Here is a 19,793-nt window from a genome sequence, read left to right as displayed (position 1 = left end):
ATGAATTAATTTACGTACGCTTGCGTGCTTACAAATTGTAATCAAGGATTTTGCATATTTATTTTAAAGCTTATCGTTGTGCTATGCCATTCATTAATTGCTTATATAGGTCAGCACATAGCATATGGAATGCAGTTGCGACTTTACTGCATTATTCGCAAGCCAATGAAAGAGATTTCCCCCACCTACGCTTGCTCATTCCTTCTCTTTCTTTCTCGTCTGTCTCCCTCTTTGCATTGTGCTTGCTGCTGCTTCTTCCTCCCCATTGTCCCCGGTCGTATAAAATAACGAGTATTAAAACACACGACGCGCCACACATTTTTCTGGGCTGCCACTTTACTTTAACTTCAACGCTTGTCGTCGTAAGTTATCGTTGTTTTTGTTCTTCTTTTTCCACACCAAATACACATGCATAAGTGCGTATGTATGTGGGTACTAGTTGTTGTTGTGGTCGTTGTTGTTGTCATCTTCATTGAAATGGAAAAAGCCGGCACAGCAGACGGACACTTTCAATTCACACAGCTGCGTGAGTTTTGCCTGCATGTGTGTGAGTAAATACGTTGTGAGCTTTTTTTCTTGAGCTGACTTGTAGATAGGACACTATCGATATTTTCACTTTCGATAGGTGCGATATATAGCAGTAAGAATATCTCAATCGGCATTCATCCTTATTTTAAATGAAAGTTTTTAATGTAATAATTAAAATTAATTACTTTCTTTATTTTTTATACATGTCAAAATCTAAGCATATATTAACAATGAAATTATTCTTCAATAAATATTCATAATTACTTCAATTTCGGTATGTCACTTATAATATCGAAAACAGCGGCTTAACTTTGACTCGTTCTCTTCCTCTCTTCAAAGTTGCTCAGTCGCTTGTGCTGTGTGCGCTACTTTATCATGTAAAACAAAAAGTAAACTAAGCACGACACTGAGATGGATCTAAATATGTCTATATGTGTAAGTGTGTTTGTGTGTGTGTATGTTGAGTGACTCGCAATAACAACAACAATGAGAAAGGCATTTTTATGATTTTATTTTAACTGTACTCGTAAATTTAGCGATTAGTGGACGTCGTCGTCGTTTTGCTTGTTGTTGTTGTCTTTTCTTTCTTAGCTTGCTTTCTGCCTTCTTCTTGCTCTTGCGTGCTTCACGCGCCAGTCGCGGCACTCTATATTTTTTGCGGCTGCTCCTTTTAGCCGTCGCCGCCGCCATCGTCGTCGTCGCTCCAAAACCCTCCCCAAACAATAAGAAGTCGTCGTCGGCACTCAGCAGACAGACAGCTAGGCAGACTGTTGATGGGAGGGAGGGGGAGGGGGAGTAGAGCTTTGGCTTTTTTGCTGTCTCGCTCTTTTGCACTATGTTTGCATATATGTATTTGTGTGTGTGTGTTGTGCTTTATGTGTGTATGTATGTGTCGTCGTCGCTTTGTTTGGCTTTCTGCAACATTGTTGCACACCAAAGTTTATTTTTAGCCACAATTCCATGCTGTTCCCAACGGCAGCGTTGACATCGCGACTGCAGATTGCTGCTGCTGTTGTTTTTGTTATTGGACTGTTGCTTCTCTTTTCAGCTATTTTTTTTGTTTGTTTCGTGAGGTAATTAATTTTCGCCTTGTTTTTTTTTTCATTTTGGAACTCCTTCTGCTCTCTTTCTCACTGGTTGTGTGCAAAATTTATGTTTTGATTAGCGTGCATAGGCGATGGCTTTAACTTTTTAATGACTTTTTAATTAGGCGGCTTCCTTTGATGTTGTTGTTGTCTAGCGTCTAGACCCCCTCCCTCTAACCTCCCACAGCGCTCGTTAAGTTTTTTTTTTTTTTTTGCAATGGTCTGCTACATTTTGGTGCCGCAGTCACTACAAGGAAAAAGAAACAAAAAAAGAGGGAGAAAGAAAAAACTACTACATACTATTTACAAACGTTTTACTACTTTACAACCGCATTCGTAATTTTTATTACAACCACCACCATCGACACTAGTAAATAACACACTACACCGCACTTCCCTTCAGCACACCACACTACCATAATAATCATCATCAACAACAACAAATACATCATCATCGTCGTCATCGTCACAGACTTGCATAGTGTTCGTTTTTATCCTTTTGCTCTCCTTCTTACTCTTGTGCTGCTTTAGGCCTTTTTACTACGTTACGCGCGCCACTCGCTAGTATTTTTTGGTAGTCACTGTACCACATTTTTACAACACACAGCGCCCCAGACAGGGGCCAACGACACCATTTTGCCCTCTCTCTCTCTCGCTCTCGTTATTTTCACACACACACACACAGTCGCATACACATGCATAGCTGAGGACAGGCGTGCGCCTTCATTCATAAGCATTGCGCTTTTTGCAGTTGACGTCGGCGCCGCGCCGCGCTGCGCTGCGCCGCTTCGTTGACTGCAAAAATTTGGCGGCTTGCATGTGAAATATTTTGTTATTTATGCATGTGTGTGTGTGTGTGTGTGTGCGTCTGTGTGTACGCTTAGCTGCTGCCTTTTTTACTACTGACTGACGATTTTTTGTGTTCTTGTTGTTGCTTTCGTTATTGTTTTGCTGTTGCATGCGTTGCTTCCGCCCTTATCACAACATTCACACACATACAGATACGGTGTTGTTTTCGAGCACATGCGCTTTGTGTTTCATTTCGCTCTCTCTCTCTCTACGAGTAGTTGTGCGCTGCGCTCTCTTTTGGCCGCCGCCTAACTGTGCTTCCGAGTTTTGTTGTCGTCCTTTCGTCTGCATGTTTTTATACGCATTGCGTTTTACACGTCTATCCTTAAAACGCAGACGCCGACACTGCTGCGTCTCTCTTTCGCTCATTCCACTTTCATTCTGTTCTTATTTTCGTTCTCGGTCTCTCGCTCTGCCTGCCTTACTATCTCTTTTAAGTAGTGTGTGTGTGTGTTGTTTCTCTCTTGCTCGCACTTGTTATTAGATTTCACTTTGTTTTCATACACATTCGCCTGCCGTTTCACACATTACGTTTCGCGTCATTTTTCGGGGTCAACGTCATCTCGAGGGTTGCTGCTGCTTCGGCTGCTTCTGCCTCTGCTGCTGTCGCCGTCAATCGTCGCAGTTGTTTGCGTTTGTTGTTGTTTTTGGGTTTGGGTTTTTGTGCATGTCTCGTATTTTTGCGGCGTCTGACTGCGCTACTACTACGTTCATGCGTCGAACGTTATCATGATTATCGACTCGCAATTTTCGGGCATGCTAAGCACAGTGCATATCGATTGTATGCGATTTTATATAGTATTAATTTATATCAGCATTGAATCAATTATAATTAATAATAAATAAATTTAGTTTTATTAATTATAGTTCTACATTATACAGTTAAACTTAATTTTTCTCAAATTTTGATAGATTGTTAATGACGCTGCCCATAATTGATACTTTACTGCCAGGCGCATGAACCTAATATTGTAAATGTGTGTGTGCGTGTGTGTGAGAACGTCTGCTGCTGCAGCACATTTTTAATGCTGTCGCGACGCGTCGGTTCGATGCGCCTGTTTGTTTGTCTGTCTGTCTGTCCGAACGTCCATCTGGCTGTCTATCGTCTGTCTGACTGTCTGTTTATTTGTTGTTTTGACCAAAATACATTTTTTAGACAAACTGTGAATTGCAAGCAAAATAAACTGGTATTTAAAAGCATTGCTGGGCCCAATTAAAAGCCAATAACAACATGAAGATCAACAAATTTATTTATTTGCTTCGCTTTGCTTCAGCAGTTTTCTTCTGTTGCTGCGCTTTTTTTTGTTATATTTTTCTTTTGCCCTTCTTGCTACTTTTATAATGCTTTTTATTTGACTGCACTTCGCGTGCCGCACACAACACCCCACGTGACTTTTGCATAGAGCCTTTTACTCCTCGTGCTTCTCTTTTTGTCTGAGGCGTTGTTGTGTCTGCTCTGGTTTATGACTGTTTGGGGAGTTGGCGGGGGCGTGGCACCAGCAACAGCGCTACTCCAATTTTTTTCCCCGTTTTCTTTGCACTGCACTGAAGGCGTGGCCTTTAAGTGCCAAAACAACATTTTTTCTTCCTCGTGCTTAAACGTTAAACAAAAGAAGCACAAAAAAAAGGGAAAAACATTTTAAAAAACGTGTTGCCTTTTTCTGGTGTTGTAATAAGTTATTGCCACCGTCTGTTTATGTTTTTATTCAACTGACATTTCTTTTTGATTCATTTTGCCAGCTTAGCAATATTTTTTTTTTATTATACAATTTGTTCAAGCTCAAGGCTCTCTTAGTACCCTATAATTATGCTATTATTAAATGTTTAAAGCAAACTCGCTTTTAGAGGGTGTCTATCTAGTCGAGTTGTCTGGTTTATGGACATTATCAATTAAGAACTTTTTGCAATGCGTTTCAGAGAGTTCGTCTGGGTTCATTTAAATTGTAGACGGTGTGTTATATAATCATTTTGAATGAGCTGAGTGTGAAGACTCTTAGCACTAATTTTGACAATATTTGCACTTTAAATAAGCAAAAAAGAATGCTATTGTCAGTATGTTAATTTCATCAGTTGATAATAAATTAATAATTAAAGCAAATATCTTTACTAATATATATAAAAATAATAATGTTAAGTAATTATGATTTAAAATACTTGATAATAAACTTATTTTTTCTTCATTTATCTTTGCAGTTCAATGAAATGCATTCGTGAAATCCATTTGGAAAATGTTCCGGAACGTGTGAAATGTGACACAACAAGGATATAATTGACAAGAAAAAAGTATAAAATACGCAAGAGAGCAAAATATTATGTGAAATAAGGAAAAATGATAACCTAATAAATAAAATTGCTAGTCAAATAGTTTGGAGAAACGACGAAAACGAAACGAAATCGAAGTGGTTAGTGGAGGATGCAAAGATAGTGACGGAATCGGAAATCGGAGTCGAAAAATAAAGAAACGAGTCGCGTCGAGTGCATTTTGTGAGTTCCTAAAAGTGAAATTAAAAAAAAAATCCGACTGTCTTTCTTCACGGCACAATCCCTTTGGATCAGCTCTTCTCCTTCTCTAAACGATTTTCTTTTTACAATTGACACTTTGTTGTTATCTACGCTTTCGCCAGAAGAGAAGAAGCGGCGCGAGAAGAAAGCAAAAGAAAGTGCAACAGCAGCAGCAGCAAAGGAAGAAGCAGAGCCAAAATATAAAAAAAAAATATATCGAAACGTGTTTTAATTTTATAACAATAAATAAGATAAATTGCTGAGCTGCCGCTCTTGCTTGCTCGTCTACCCAACAACAACAACAACAACAACAACATCGACTCAACATAATCATCATCATCGAAGAAAACAACAACAACAACAGCAACAAAAACTGAACTACAACAACACCGTTTAGGTAAGTTGCTTGCATACCGCATTCCACACTCTCTTCTTCTAGTCGTAGTTGTTGCTCTCTCGCTTCTTCCACACTCTCTTCTTCTAGTCGTAGTTGTTGCTCTCTCGCTTCTTGCGTGCTCTAAATTTGTGTGACATTCCAATCTTTCTTTGTATATTGTATACCCTGTACTCAATGCCGACAAAAGGCTGCCCATGTTGATAATGAACGTTGTCAATATTGCCTTAATTAATAATAAATATGTCTTTGTGGGATTATGGGAAAACTACGTAATGTCTAGTTGAAGAATGGTATGACAAAGTGCACTTCATTTTGCTTATTGAAAAGTGTGAGGTTTTCATTTTATTAAAGATAGAAAATTTTTCTAGTGCTACAAATAATACTTTCTATAAATTAAAGATTAGTTTCTAAATTTTGTATTAGCTAATTTCAAAATTTATTTTGCAAAAAAGTTTTATAATGTTCCAAATTTTAGAGATAAAATTTTGCTAAAAGGTTTTCAAGAAAAATCAAATTTCTTTAAAAAAGATTTTAAGATTTTGCTCTAAAGTAAGATTAAGCTCTGCAGCAAATGTTTTTAAAAATACTATTCAGAGTTTGACGTTAAAGATCATTTTATTGGACTTCTTTCTTTTTTAAAATAAAAGACATTTTATTTTTATATATTTCTAATATCACGAGTATAATTAAAATACATATTTTATTTTATTTTATTCCTAATATCACGAGTATTATATCTTATAAATTAAACAAGTTTCCTAGTAATCAGAATCTTGGAGCATTCTTGAAGTTTTTATATGTTGCAAAGAAAATGCAAAATTTCTCTTCAACTACTTCTCTTCTTATCCGAGTTCAAACGGTTTACAGGGTATTGCAGTAGTCGTTTAGGTATTGATGCTAATGAGACAGTCGTCTGGAATTTCTATAGATTGACAATGTGAGAGACGTGTGAACATGGAAGTTTAAATAGCGTCCGTCGAGGAGATGGAGATGGGGAGATGGGTGGGAGGAGAAAATGTTTCCGTTTGTTCCTCAATATTTTACAGTTTTTCTTTCATTTTTGTTGGCGGTATTTCCGCATGGCCCAGTTTTCGGTGGCACTCGGCGCTATAATAAATATTGAGAAAATTCCGGAAAAATGGGAAAGCGCCCAGGCTAAATAATGTGTAACAAATGGCGCGTCTGTCGCAACAGCAAAAGCAACAACTGCAACTGCTGCAATAATAATAACTTGGCAGCCAGCGACGATTGCTGCTCTCCTCCAGCAGAGCGCATAAGACTTTGCTAAGGGGGTGTGGGAGGGGGACAGTGAAACTTTGTAGAGTATTTTACTCCCCCCCCACTACCTCTATCAATGTTAGCTCTATCTCGCTCTGCTTCTTACAGCAGCATACTTCAAGACGACTGACGTACGGGGGACAGATTGCTGGCTTAGAGAAGTGTGGTGGGGTGATAGGGAGAGGAGAGCGGAGGGGTGACCGCGTCAGTCACTCAATTGCATACTCACCGTCTGGGTATTTTTTTTTTTTCGTCTTGGTGTGCGTGGTGGATGGAGGCACACTTGAGACGTCTGTTGGCATGCGGCTTGTGGCATGTGGCATGCCATGCGATTTGTGGCACTGCCATTGCACATTTAGATATCGCTCTCGTACACGTTGCCACAGTTGTGTTCGCTCTGTGTGTGTGTGTGTGAGTTGGCCCTCTCACTTGAGGCCAGTGTTGCCATTATTATTGCCCGGAAATGCCGGCTAATGCAACTCAAATTGCCCAGAGTCAGAGAGACAGAGCATTAGCATTAGCCCAGCACTCTAAATGTTCCAATATATTGCACACACACACATTCCCCAGCAGCAACAACAATAACTACAAAAATATTGCATCTTATGATAATGCAACGGAATTGGTATTTAATGCAAAGAAATGCCTTGATTGGAGCTTCTATTATAATGCCATCTGTGACTTTGCTATTTATGCAAACTATTCAACTGAAGATATATATATAGTTCTATAGTTATTTGAAAAACTTTTCTCCTTCCTCTAATTTCTGTCATAAGCTTTCTATATATTTCTTAAAAATTTGTTTTGCTTATCTAATTTTGAAAAAGTTTCAGAATAAAGATTCTATGCAATTCTTATTCCCATATTTCTGACAGTAGTTGTTTTCAATTATCGAAAGTTGAATTATTTTTGAATTCTTCTTTCTTGTAATTGAAATATATTATTTCTGCGATGATTCCAAGATTGTTCAGAATATTCTATGTAATTCTTATTCTCATATTTCTGTCAGTAAATGTTTTCAATTATCGAAAGCTCAAATATATTTATAGAGGATTATTCTTCTTTTTTTAAATTTAAAATACATATATTAATTCAACAATTATTCCTAGATTGTTCAGTATGTTTTCTATAAAGTTGATGCGATTATCTTAAAGAAAAGTTACAATTTTCAAAGACATTCATTTTGCACTTTATATAACTTCGCTAAAGGTTTAAATTATCAAACTACTTAAATGTGATAAATAGAGTAAATCTAGATTCTTATAATTTATGCTTTAAATAGAATCTCTCCAATTTATAAAGTATTCGAAAAGATATTATATATCCCTTTTGTACTTCTTTTAATAAATATAATTATATTTCAATTAATAACTAATTTAATGCATTTTTTTTAACTTTTAACTAGCTGATAGAAATTATTTGTGATTATTTATGCATCCTGAGTTTCCCTTTTAGTACATTTTATATACAATTATCTTAAATTGAAGCATTCCCCTATTTGGGGAACAGTTCTCAATAATATTAATTCTCCATTTGTGAGTTGCTTGCTGGAAAATTGTCATTGGTGCATTTTCAAGGAAAACTTGTGGCGTTTGAAGTTGCAGCACGTGTTGCTGGCTGTCAGTCAGAGACCGAAGAGCTTGTCGTTCTCTGATTGAGAGACTAAGTTGAAAACAAGAAGCGGAAGAAGAAGCAGAAGCAGAAGTGTCGTCTTCATTTTCTTTTTCCACTCGATGCATGCGCGCTGCTTGAGACGCCTTTGGGGGCGTCTATCGGTGGCATTCGAGCTGTTCTAGTTGTTGTTCTCCTTAGCTGTTGTTGTTGTTGTTAGCACATGCCGCAGACGCGGGCATTCTGTCAGTTGCTCAATTAGACGCACTTCCGTTGCATAGAGACACTCACAGAGTAAGAGAGTGAGAGAGAGGCAACCAAACGACTTCCCCTCCCCTTTTTGTTGTTGTTGTTGCCTCTCCAAATGTGCGCATGTTTCCTATATTTATTTCCGTTTTGTGCGTGTGATTGATGGCTGACTGCTGTCGCAGTCGCTGGCAACGTTGACGCTGACGCTAACGCTGACTGCGGACAGCGACGTTGCTGGCTATTAATGTCGCTTTTTATGCTTGTAAAGGCAATGATGTAACAAACGAAAAAGAAATAATGTAACGATTAACACAATTCATAATAATAAAATGAAAACCAAACTGCTGCGGGTCTGTTTGATTGGCGGTGTGGTAGGGGAACAGATAGAAAATGAAGGGGAAAGAGAACGGCACGGGATGGCCAGGGTAGAGAATGAAGGGGGGCAACCGAAACCGCCACGAATGATTAATTACGCCATGTACGCACACAAATAAAAGTACAAACACACACACACATACGCACGTACAATTACATTTACACGCAACTCCCTTTTAGTTATGTCGCCCGCTCTCATGCATTGGGCTGCTTTATGAGCTCGAAGCTCAATAACATGCCGTAAAATTTTTTTTTTTTAGCTCTCACTCACTCTGTGACCATAAACAACAACAGCAATAGCAACAACAACAGCATGGAGCAAAGTAGCATAAGAGCAACAGAGACCTTCGTTAACTACAGTTGTTGTTGCTGTCGCTACCATTGCCTTTGTTGCTGCTGTCTCAGCAGTCAAGAATGCAAAGATTAAGCAGCAGCAGTCTGCAGTCGCGGCCCTTGCTCTCGCTCTCTGTCTGCCTCTTCTCTCTTCTCTGACTCTCCTTGTGGATGCTGTCTGCTGCTGTCTGTTGTGTGCTGTGTAATGTAAAAAAGCACGTTTTAAGTTATGTGAACGGCGTGTGAATGAGTCGTTGTCGACAAGAAGAGTGAGGTTGAGGCCAGACTTGCTTGAGCAAAAGAGACAGAGAGTGCGCGACTGCGAGAGCGAGAGATCAGCAGACAGTGACTTCTTGTAGTAGTAGTTGTTGTTGTTGTTGTAATGCGGCTGCATATGACATGCCATGAATTGCTGTGCAAATAATGCAAAGGCGAAAAGAAAAAAAGCTTTCAATACCTTTTGGGCAAGTGAGTGGGCGAAAGAGAGTGAGAGAGAGAGTGGGAGTGGGAGAGTGAAAGGCAGATGGCGGCACAATGGAATGTGATTAATGTGGATTGTAAGCTGGTTTGGGTTACTTGCAGTTGAAGTTTTGCAAAGAACTTTTCACGTTGCACACACACACACACACACACACATCAATAAAGTGATGTCATCATAATAACAATGCTTTTATGCTAGAAAATACATTGTGTCTAGCCAGTAAAATTGCAATAACTCTGACATACATACAGATGTATGTATTTACCATATGCTGACCTCACTCAATGGCGCAGACAATCGCTCGTTACTCGTCGTAACTCGTTACTTTTACTCGTTTCTGTGTCACTGCAAAACAGTATGTGTGTGTTTCCGCATTCCAAGCATGGCGCATGCGCAGCCTCAACGTATTGGGGTAGGGGGAAGGGAGTAGGAAAATCTCGACCCACACACACACAATCACTCGTGGCGCCCATTAAAACGTCATAGTTCTTGCCACGTTAAACCCAGGCGACAACAATGCAGCTGCCATTTCAGCAGCAACCGCAGCAGCAGCTGTTTGTTGTTGTAGTTGTCGTTGGTTACTTGACTGGGGCAATAATAGTTTTTTAATTGCTCATAAAAGTCCACAATGCTGCTTCCCAAACAACGAACCATAGATGGCGATGTTGTCGATGTCTGTCTCTGTCTCTGTCTCCGACTTCGGCTTCGACTCTGACGCTGGCCTCACTCATTAATCACTTGGAGTGACTCGAGAGATGCTCAAAACGCCACATCAAGTAAACCGTTAAGCGTATGCAACCAGAGCGACTTTAAGATATGCGCATTTTCAGTGTGAAACTCGATCGAATACCAACAACAGCAACAAAAACAAAAAAACCCTCGAAAAGCCGCCAGTGCAAGCGAGACAGCTATAGTTGTATGCTCAGCTTAGTTTATTGAGAGACCCAAAAAAAAAAAAAAATAAAGCGAGACAGTCGGCCGAGCTTGGTATTGACATTGACAATGTCGCCCCAGTCTCCTAGTCTTTGGCAATGCTTTTCAAATATATACAGATATCGTTTTCTTTTCAAGATTATCAGATGAAAGAAAAAATACAACAGCAAACAAAAAAAAAACACACAAAAAAAAGAAAAGGAAAACAAGTTTCCATAGCGACAAAACGGTGTGTAGCACGTCAATATGCTTGAATCGCTTGGGATTCAGGTGATCTGAATGGTATAATTGACATATTTGATAGCTTTAGTGAATGAATAGAAATAAATGATACTGGATGACTACTGGACTGAGATTGTCTAAGGGTGGCTTTGAAATTTTAAAAATGTTAGGGTAATTAATTCATTAAGTATCATTTATCATACAAATATTCCTATCTACATAAAATGTATATTGCAATCAATTCAATCTTCATTATGGAATATTAAGGTTATTGAGGACTTGGAACTATCGAAATTTATGGAATATGAATTAGGACATTTTTTTAACAAATTCTTAAGCAAAAGACTCTTTGAATTTTTTTTTTTAAATATAGTAGTTATATAGAAACTGTGTAATTTAAAAATGTTTTTATCTTACCAGACTTGTTTTGGACAATAATTATGGGCTATTCTACACTACTCGTTATTTTGTTGCACTCGTTATTCGTTAGTTCGTTGATTGAACAATCTAACCGCCGTTTGCTGTGTGACCTAATGACTATAGTTGAGATCTCTGTATGATTATATGATAATGGGCATAATGACTGGCACTGTTGATGTTATTGTCGTTGACGCTATTTTGTTGTTGTTTTTTTTTTTTATTCAATGCCGCCGTTGCCGTCGGCTCTGTGGTCTCCTCCGCCTTCTGTTGCTTGGGGAATGTGCATAAGAGTTAAGATTGGAATGTTGTTTATTGCATTTCTCAGTTAAATGTCGTTGTCGTCGTCGTCACCCATTGAAAAACTATGCATAATGATTGTGCGAGTCTCTATTTCTATGATAGTGTTATACTCTCTGTGCATGTGTGTGTGAGTCGGCTTGGCATTTGGAAAGTTAGTTGGCTGTTGTTGTTACTGCTTTTTTTTATGGCCCCCACACTCAATCTCTGCGCCAGCTTTGAGTCATTGTGCCCATTTTTGGATTTGATATTGCAATTTTTGCATCTTGCATCCGGGAGGCAGTGTTGATAAAGATGATGATAGAGATGCTGCTGCCGATGGTAATGATGATGATTTAATGATGACTTGATGATGAAGTCAAGTAGAATGCGATATTATGACAGCGTATGATTAATGCTCTCGATATTTGGCTGTAAATTGCATTGTCCTGTGTTAACTTTGTAAGTTTTATGGCTAGAGTTTCTACTAAATTGCAGAAAATGACAGTTATAATCTTAAGATCCATTAGAATAAATTTATGAAACTATAGCGAAAGGGATTGAAGAATTATTTACAAAAATAAAATCATATTATGTGAATTATATTTTCTTTATTTATAAAAAAAATGCATACAAATATTGTAATAACAAAGAAATTTATAATTTATATTTCCTTCTTTAAATCATCCATCATACACAGTGTTTATATTAAACATAGATCGAATTTCGTCTGCCATAATTGCATCTCCCAATCTATTTGGGGATATACTCCAGTCTATTTCAGACCCGAGCATCATCATCTAATCACCAAAATTGCAACTGCAACATGCCCCAAATGGGCCATAACACTGAACAGAAACACACGTCGTCGAGAGCAAGATATAGCAACAAATACAATTACAAATTGAAATGCACAACAGATGACGACGTCGTCGGTTTTCGGGCTTGTAACCAACAATTTGTTAGGGGGTGCACTAAATAAAAGAGCATTGGAATAGAAAGAAGGGGAAGCGAAGAAGAGGGGATCGAAGGCAACGCCACACACTCATGTGCTTTTTTTTTTTTTGGATGACGACCCGAGGTGTTGCCGGCATGCATTCTGCCAGCATTCGTCCCTCGCAGCCAAGCTGCCCCATCCGGACGACTGTCTGTCTGGCAACCTTTGTCGACGTCGTTGTTGTTTTGAATACCCTGTAAACTAAGGTGATTGAAGAAGGAATAGTTTTTGTGGGAATGAAACATGCAATTCTTTAAATCAGTGAATGAAAATGATGTATATAGGGTTATGCCGCTTCCTATTGCTAGATAATTGCCGCTTCCTATTTATAGAACTCGAATTAATTTTAAAGTAGTTTTTCACTTTAATTATTTGTGAATTGCATTACTTAAACTTATTAAAGGGTATGCGCAATTCGAACCCCATTCGTCTAGACATCGTTTGTTGATTTTTGTTGTTTTCGTATGCAACCGAGCGCAAAATTTGTTGCTTCTAGCTGGCGCGTGAGTGGGCGTCTCTACAGCTCGGGCAATAGTTGGGGGCTGTTCTGCCCCAGCAGCCCCGTCGGTTACCCCACAAGCTTCCCGCCCCTCTCCTCCTCTTCCCCCAAATATAAGGTAGCTAGAGAAATGTTTTTAATTACAATCATTGGAATGAAATTGATCGTGAGATGCAACACGAAAATCATATTCAGAAAACGTCCCTTTCAAATTCGCCCCCGTCTCTGACACGGGATGTATCTCGTGTTATTTATTTTATGAACAATATATATATACTGTCTATATATATTTAGATATTAACGTATGTGTGTAATAGAAAATGTTGCGTTGCTATTTTTAATACGACGCTCAAGGAATGCGTTTTATAAATAAGTTAAGAGTGGAAATTTAATTTAGTTGCCAGGTGATGCGAAGCAGGGGTGCGTTACGTCTGCGGGCAGTAAGGGGCGAGGGGTTGGCACTGATCATATGGGGGTTGCATTGCTGGGAAGCGAGACAACGCGACACAGCACGAGTAACGGGGCCATGAGAGTTCATTTACCGTCTCGATACCATAATATCGACTCGAAAAAGACATTATTCGAATTTTAAAGGAAAACAAGACTGCAAGCTGGAGTTAAGTTCGTATAATCTTTGATATTATGAACATTTAATTCAGATTAAAGAAAATAATTTATAAAATTTAGACGTTTTTAAAGATTATAAAAAGAAATTCACCGATTTCTATTTAAACAGATAAATTTAAGGAAAAATAATGTAAGGATCATAATATATGAGTATTTTGAGGAATGATCCCATTAGATATGCATCAAATTATTAAATTGATTTTATTTTTATTTAATATTTCTCAGTTCAAGAAATTTGAAATGTATTTTTCACAGTTTTGACATGATTATCGATCGTATAAGAACGTTAATCTTTAATTGATGGTCACTTTTTACGTGCAAAAAACTGACAATATGTAATTTTGAAATTTATTGAATGTTTTTTAGTGTCATGGTAACTCAATAAAATTATTAAATAATGTAATATAGCAATATCCCAGATAGAATTGAAGTCTCATTTAGCAGCCTATATTCTCTTCAGAGACTTCCAAAATGCTGATGAAGAACTTAAGATCAGGAAGTGGATATATGCAATATCCTATTTGTTGGAAAGGCAACCCTAATTTTTGTTGGTAATTAAATCAACATTTTGTTGTAGACGCCAAAGTTGTTGTTGTTGTTAATTAAAAAACTTTCTATTGATTGACAGACCCTTAAGGCAATGTGTCTACTCTAGGGTCGCTCGACAATATTTACATATATTCAAAATGGCGGACTATTTTACATACTATGCTGATGATGATGATGATGGTGAGAAGAAGAAACTCGCTTAGTTGATAAGTTTGTTGTGCGATAGTCGTGGTACGTAGTCCGTTGTCTCGATGTGGTGTACAACCCTTTGTGCCTCTGGCACAACCCCCTTTGAAAATAACTCAAACTAGACAACAACGACGACGACAAACGGCGACGATCTTGACGATCTTGTGATCTGGCATTACAAAGGAAACGCTTCTTTATTTTTCCTTTTTGCTTGTTTTCTTCTGTGTATTCTTGTGTTGTGTGTTGTTTACGTTTCGCGTTTTACTTATGTAGATTTATTTTTGCCTTGCAACTTAAACGCACAGACATTTAAATTTAGACGGCGATCATCTAATGGCCTCGTCTCTTGTTCTTGTTGCTTTTGTTTTGTTGTTGTTGTTGCTGTGTCTGTGTCACCCAACTGTCTCGCCAAACTGTAGTTGTTGTTGTTGCGGCTCTTCATGTGACATAAAATGTGTGATCGATGTAAATCTTGCGCCTCAGCTGTCGCCAGCAGCGGCGTCGACGCTGACGTCTCACAATGTCTGCTGATCTTCTTGTTTTATTTTTATACCACGTTCTTCGTGTCCCCAACCCAACCCAACTCAACTCAATCCGAGCAACACTGCTGATGATGATATGTGTGGTGAGTAAGGGTGAGGTGACGATGGTGGTGTTGGTGGTGTTAGTGGTGGTGGAATGGGAGAGACAAAGGCGGGCGGCGTCATCATCATCTTGTGTGTGCTGTGTGCTGTGCGCTGCACTCTTTAAGCTGATTTGTAGCAACAGCAGCAGCAACAATTGTAAATCTGGGACTTGGACACGCGCGACGCAATGTGTTGTAGGCTTAAGCTTGTTGCAGTGGTTGATTATCATTGTTGTTGTTGTTTGGGGTATTGTGCGTGCCGCAGCATACGCCAAACAGCTTTGCAGTGTGTGTTATCGATAGGCCGATAGACAGTTGACGGTAGTGCACAGTGGTTCCGCCCATAGGCCAAAAATAAAAAAGTCATAACAACAAAAATTTACGAAAAGTAAACAAATCGTTACTAAAATGTCCAAGCTTCTTCATTGCAAACTAGATTTTTCTGGAAATCTAACGGGACATTCTAAAAATAGAATGCAAAGTGTGAACACGTCTTCAATTTTGCTGCTGCAACTGCGTTTAGTGGGCTTTTTGTCAAAACAAAAGTGAAGTTCAAAGTGTTCGGACGTTCGCAAAAATTCACCAAATTGAAATATTTAAAAAGGGTATTAAAGTTGAAGATATTTACTTTTACAAGATCTTTTACTGAAATTAATTTGAATTATTAATTATTTGTTATTGTTTAATTTTAATTAATACTAATTTTCAGTGAATTGTGATCGTCATTATCTCTGTTTAAGTAGATTTTTAGGTATGTTGCCCCGATTCCCCTTTATGAGTGATATCAGTGCATTTGCCAATGTTTTCAGGTAATAAAAATGTTAAGTTCAGCTGCAGATTTTTGCAGATGTGTATATACTCATTAATAAACTCGCTATCTTACTGTTTTCAAGGTCAAATTTGCGACTCAATCTGCTGCTCCTTCTTTGCCTTTGTGATGTTTTTTTTTGTGTTTGTGGACAATTTTACATATTCTTTTTCGCTTATTTTTATATTATCATTTTTATTGGCGCTTCTTATAACTACGAGCTTTTACGCATGTACATCTTTGATCTTTGGTGCACAGAAGAGGGCACGAATGCAGAAAAAACTCGAAAAGTAATTAGTTTAGTAGAAGAAAGCAGAAAGGTAATTTAAATAGTCTATACATATCTTGGATGCTAATAATCAAATTTTAGCACTGTAACTCCACCGGAAGTATTTTGGCGCACTATCGGCATATAAGCCATACTAAGGTTGTATGGGAGCTATAGGATATAGTATTCCGATCTAGACAATTTTTTTACTATATATACAAAATATTTTTATAGAATTTTGGGCAAAATTTCGTAGCAATATAACAACTAGAAGTATTTTTGGCCGCAACTCCCATACTGGCGGAACCACTGTGTAGTGGTGCGAGTGGGAGTGGGAGAGAGAAAAGACAGAGAAGCGATTACTTACTACTCTCGACCTGATTTCATTGCCTGCTACTGCTGGTGGTGTCGCTGATTATAGTGTATACATTTAGTCGATGAGGTTTGTATTTTGTTATTTAGTTTTTGCTGGCTTCGTGCTCTGCTTCTTCTTCGGCATTTTGATGTCGTCGTTGTTATTGCTCGTGCTCGTTTTATTTCTATTTTTATTGCTGTTGGCCTGCTATACTACATATTCTCTCTGTATGTGTGTGTGTGTGTCTATTTGTTTGTTTGTATGTAACGAGTATTACGTATTGTAAAAATAAACGCCATCTTATTCTTTGCTGTTGTTGTTGTTGTTGTTGTTCTCAGTCACCCGTTTGTTGTCTAATTTATTTCTATTTCTACGTCGCGGCGACAGCAGCAGCAGCAGCGCGTTGGCAGATTGAAAAACAAATTACCATAAATGTCATTTTGTAATTGTAATGCATTAATTGTAATACAAATATTTTTGTAACACAAGAAGAGCACACACAATAAAAAGAAACGAGCAGAGCATCAAATATTTCTTCTGTATTTGTGTAAGTGTGAGCATATGTGTATGTATGTGTGTGTGTCTGTGTTGGAGAGGCAACGACGAGAGTATCGCGCAAAGTAATCAAGCACAACAAAATTCACAATTGAGCAAAAGCCGCGCTCACATTGAGAGCAACAAAAGCCCAACTCACTGTGGTAACTTCACACACACACATGAAATACACAGACAACTAGTATACAGTGGTTGTTGTTGTTGGCTTGCTTGGCTTCGCTCCGTAATTCATCTCGCTCACACATCTTGAACATTCTCAAGCTTGCTATGTCTGCTCCGCGTGAGTTTGTATGTGTGTGTAGTGTTTGTTTGTGTGTATCTCAAGTTTTATAGCAGATCGACAATTGCGGCGGTAGACTGTGAAAAATCACAACAATAATTAAGCACTTTGTATGCAACATGAAAAAGCTGCAAACACGAAATAAAAAAGCATACAACATAAGTAGCGTTTTAAAAAGGTTGCTCACTTAATTTTTAATTAATTGTTAATTCAAAAACTCACAAGGAAAAAGCGTGCGTGTTTAGCTTACTTTTTTCGACACCTCCCTCTCACTCTGCACTCCTTTTTTTGCGCTCTCGCTCTTTCACTAGGACGCGGGCGCACCTTTTTGAGCAGAGTGGCGGCTGCGACAACGGCTCCAAGTGTTCTCTTCTCCTTGTTGTTTTTGCTGTTGTTATTGCTCTTCTTCATGTTCATTCAACTTGCGTCTGTCTGTCTGTCTGTCTGCGAAATGTCTGTGTGTGTGTATGTGTGTGAGTCTTGAATTGAGAGCGAGAGAGGAAGAAGACAGTGAGCAGCTTTCAAGCTGTTGTTGTTATTGGCACTGCTCTTATTTCTTTTTGTCTTGGGGAGGAAAAAAACAATATTGTGTCTTGTTTATAGCTTTATTTGCGGCGTTTTGGCTCTTGATTAGGTTCTTTTGTGCCTCGCACTTTGCTTTGTTATTGTTGTTGTTATTGCTGCTGCCGCTGGCGCTGTCTTTGTGTGCATGTGTGTCTGTGTGTGTGTGTAGCATTAGAGCGGACAAGGCGAATGTGAAAACAATTTAAGCGGAACTTAATAGCTTAACAACTATTTTAACTTTGCCACAGTGACGACGACGGCTTCGTTGTTGTTATTGTTGCTGTTGCTGCTGCTGTTGTTGTTATGTGTTTTTCCGCCGTTTGTAAAATAGTATTGCGTTTTATTTTATGCTTGCTGCCGCGTCTCTTGTTGCTGCCGCTAATATAACGCTCTGTTTGTTATTGTAATGTTTTTGTGTGTGTGAGTGTGTTGATTTTTTTGTAGCTGCTGCACTTGCTGTTTTTGTTGCGGCTGTTATTTGCCTTTGTGCATTTGCTTTACTACTCTGCCCCCTCCCTTCGCTCCCTTGCCCCGCTCAGACAATTGCGTTGTGCGGTGCGCCTCTTTGGCGCCTCTCAAGTGGCGCTTACACAAAACAAACAAAAACACATTCACGCACACAATCGCAGGCCTATTCTCTCTCTCTCTCTTATGTCTGTGTGTGTCTGTTTGCGTATTTGTATATTTCCGTTACGCTGTCGAAATGAAATCAAATTAATTCATTAAAGCAAATTTAATGTTTAATAAATCATAACAAGCAAAACAAATGAAGCAACTTTTCGCTGCTCTCGTTCGTCTCGCTTTGTGTGTGGGCTCGAATAACCTCCTCCCCCCCTCCCTTAAAATGCTTCCAATCCCAATCCCAATCTGTCTGGCGCCTATTTTATGCACGGTTCAACAGCAAATGTCAAATTTGACAAGTGAGACGACGATGAACACAAAAAGCTCTCTGAGGGCGTTAAGACGATGCTGCCTAGGGTAAAAGCTTCTCCACACACACACACATGCTTAAGTATATTTTATTTACTTATTGTGTGTGTGTCTGCGTCTGTGAGTTTGTATTGGTTTGCTGATAAGCTCGCTTTCAGTGAAATTGAAATAGATTCTCCATCAATGCGGAATGACACTTGCTGCAAAGAGTCATTTAATTAAACATATTAAAGCCTTTCTTATGAATTAAGATTTCTCAGATAGTGATTTTTACATTTTCTTTCTTAAATTTACACTGATTAATATTAATTCATTTTAGTTCAGAATTATTGATTATTTTAAGGTATTTAATCGCTACTAGTATTAATGCATAATACAATCTATTTTAGTTTTTGATTAGTTTGCGTATGTTATCAAGATTTTAAATTTTAATATGAATATATTTTTAGAGTACTTGTTTTTTTTTTGCGTAAAAAAAAAGCTTTAGGTCATTAATAAATAACACTGCCAACGATCGCCATTTTGTTTTGTGGAGATTTTCATTCACAAAACGCGAAGCCCAATCAAAAGCAAAGCTTCGTACGTTCACTTGCCCACATGCAAACGTAAACTCGCACGCATACAGAGGCACAAACACTTACACTGGCGCATACAACCCACAAAGCTAAAGCTTAAGCCAATAATCGTGTTAAGTTATAGCGGTTTTAGCGTACACAGAGCGACAGAGAGAGTAAGAAAGAGAGAGAGAGAGAGAGAGCGATTGTGTGAGTGAGTAAAGGAAGCAACCGAGTGTTCCAATCAAGGGTGAAGGGAGAACGCGCTCTGATAAGGGATAAGAGAAGAACCACAAAACAAAAATAAAATTGAAGAAAAAAGAAAACGCTTATCTAAATGCGTAAACATGCATATCTAACACAAATATAACACACACACAAAAAAATAAAAATAAGAATGGGAAGAAAAGCGGAGTACAATTTGAAAGGCAATAATTCATTTCGAAGAGGCCAC

At 38.3% G+C, this 19,793-nt stretch overlaps 1 protein-coding gene across 1 annotated transcript in view; it reads left to right on the top strand.

Annotated features, from left to right (window-relative positions):
* LOC133836085 (insulin-like receptor) overlaps positions 1-19,793 on the top strand; it is a 49,941-nt gene that overhangs the window by 6,164 nt on the left and 23,984 nt on the right. Inside the window, 1 exon segment of the mRNA XM_062266382.1 lies at positions 4,656-5,361. The gene's annotated coding sequence lies outside the window, so the exon portion shown is untranslated.

This window comes from Drosophila sulfurigaster, chromosome 2R (genome assembly GCF_023558435.1).
Source record: "Drosophila sulfurigaster albostrigata strain 15112-1811.04 chromosome 2R, ASM2355843v2, whole genome shotgun sequence".
NCBI lineage: Eukaryota > Metazoa > Arthropoda > Insecta > Diptera > Drosophilidae > Drosophila > Drosophila sulfurigaster.
The sequence above is the reverse complement of the archived record's forward strand: the minus strand, read 5'-3'. Positions and strand labels throughout refer to the sequence as shown.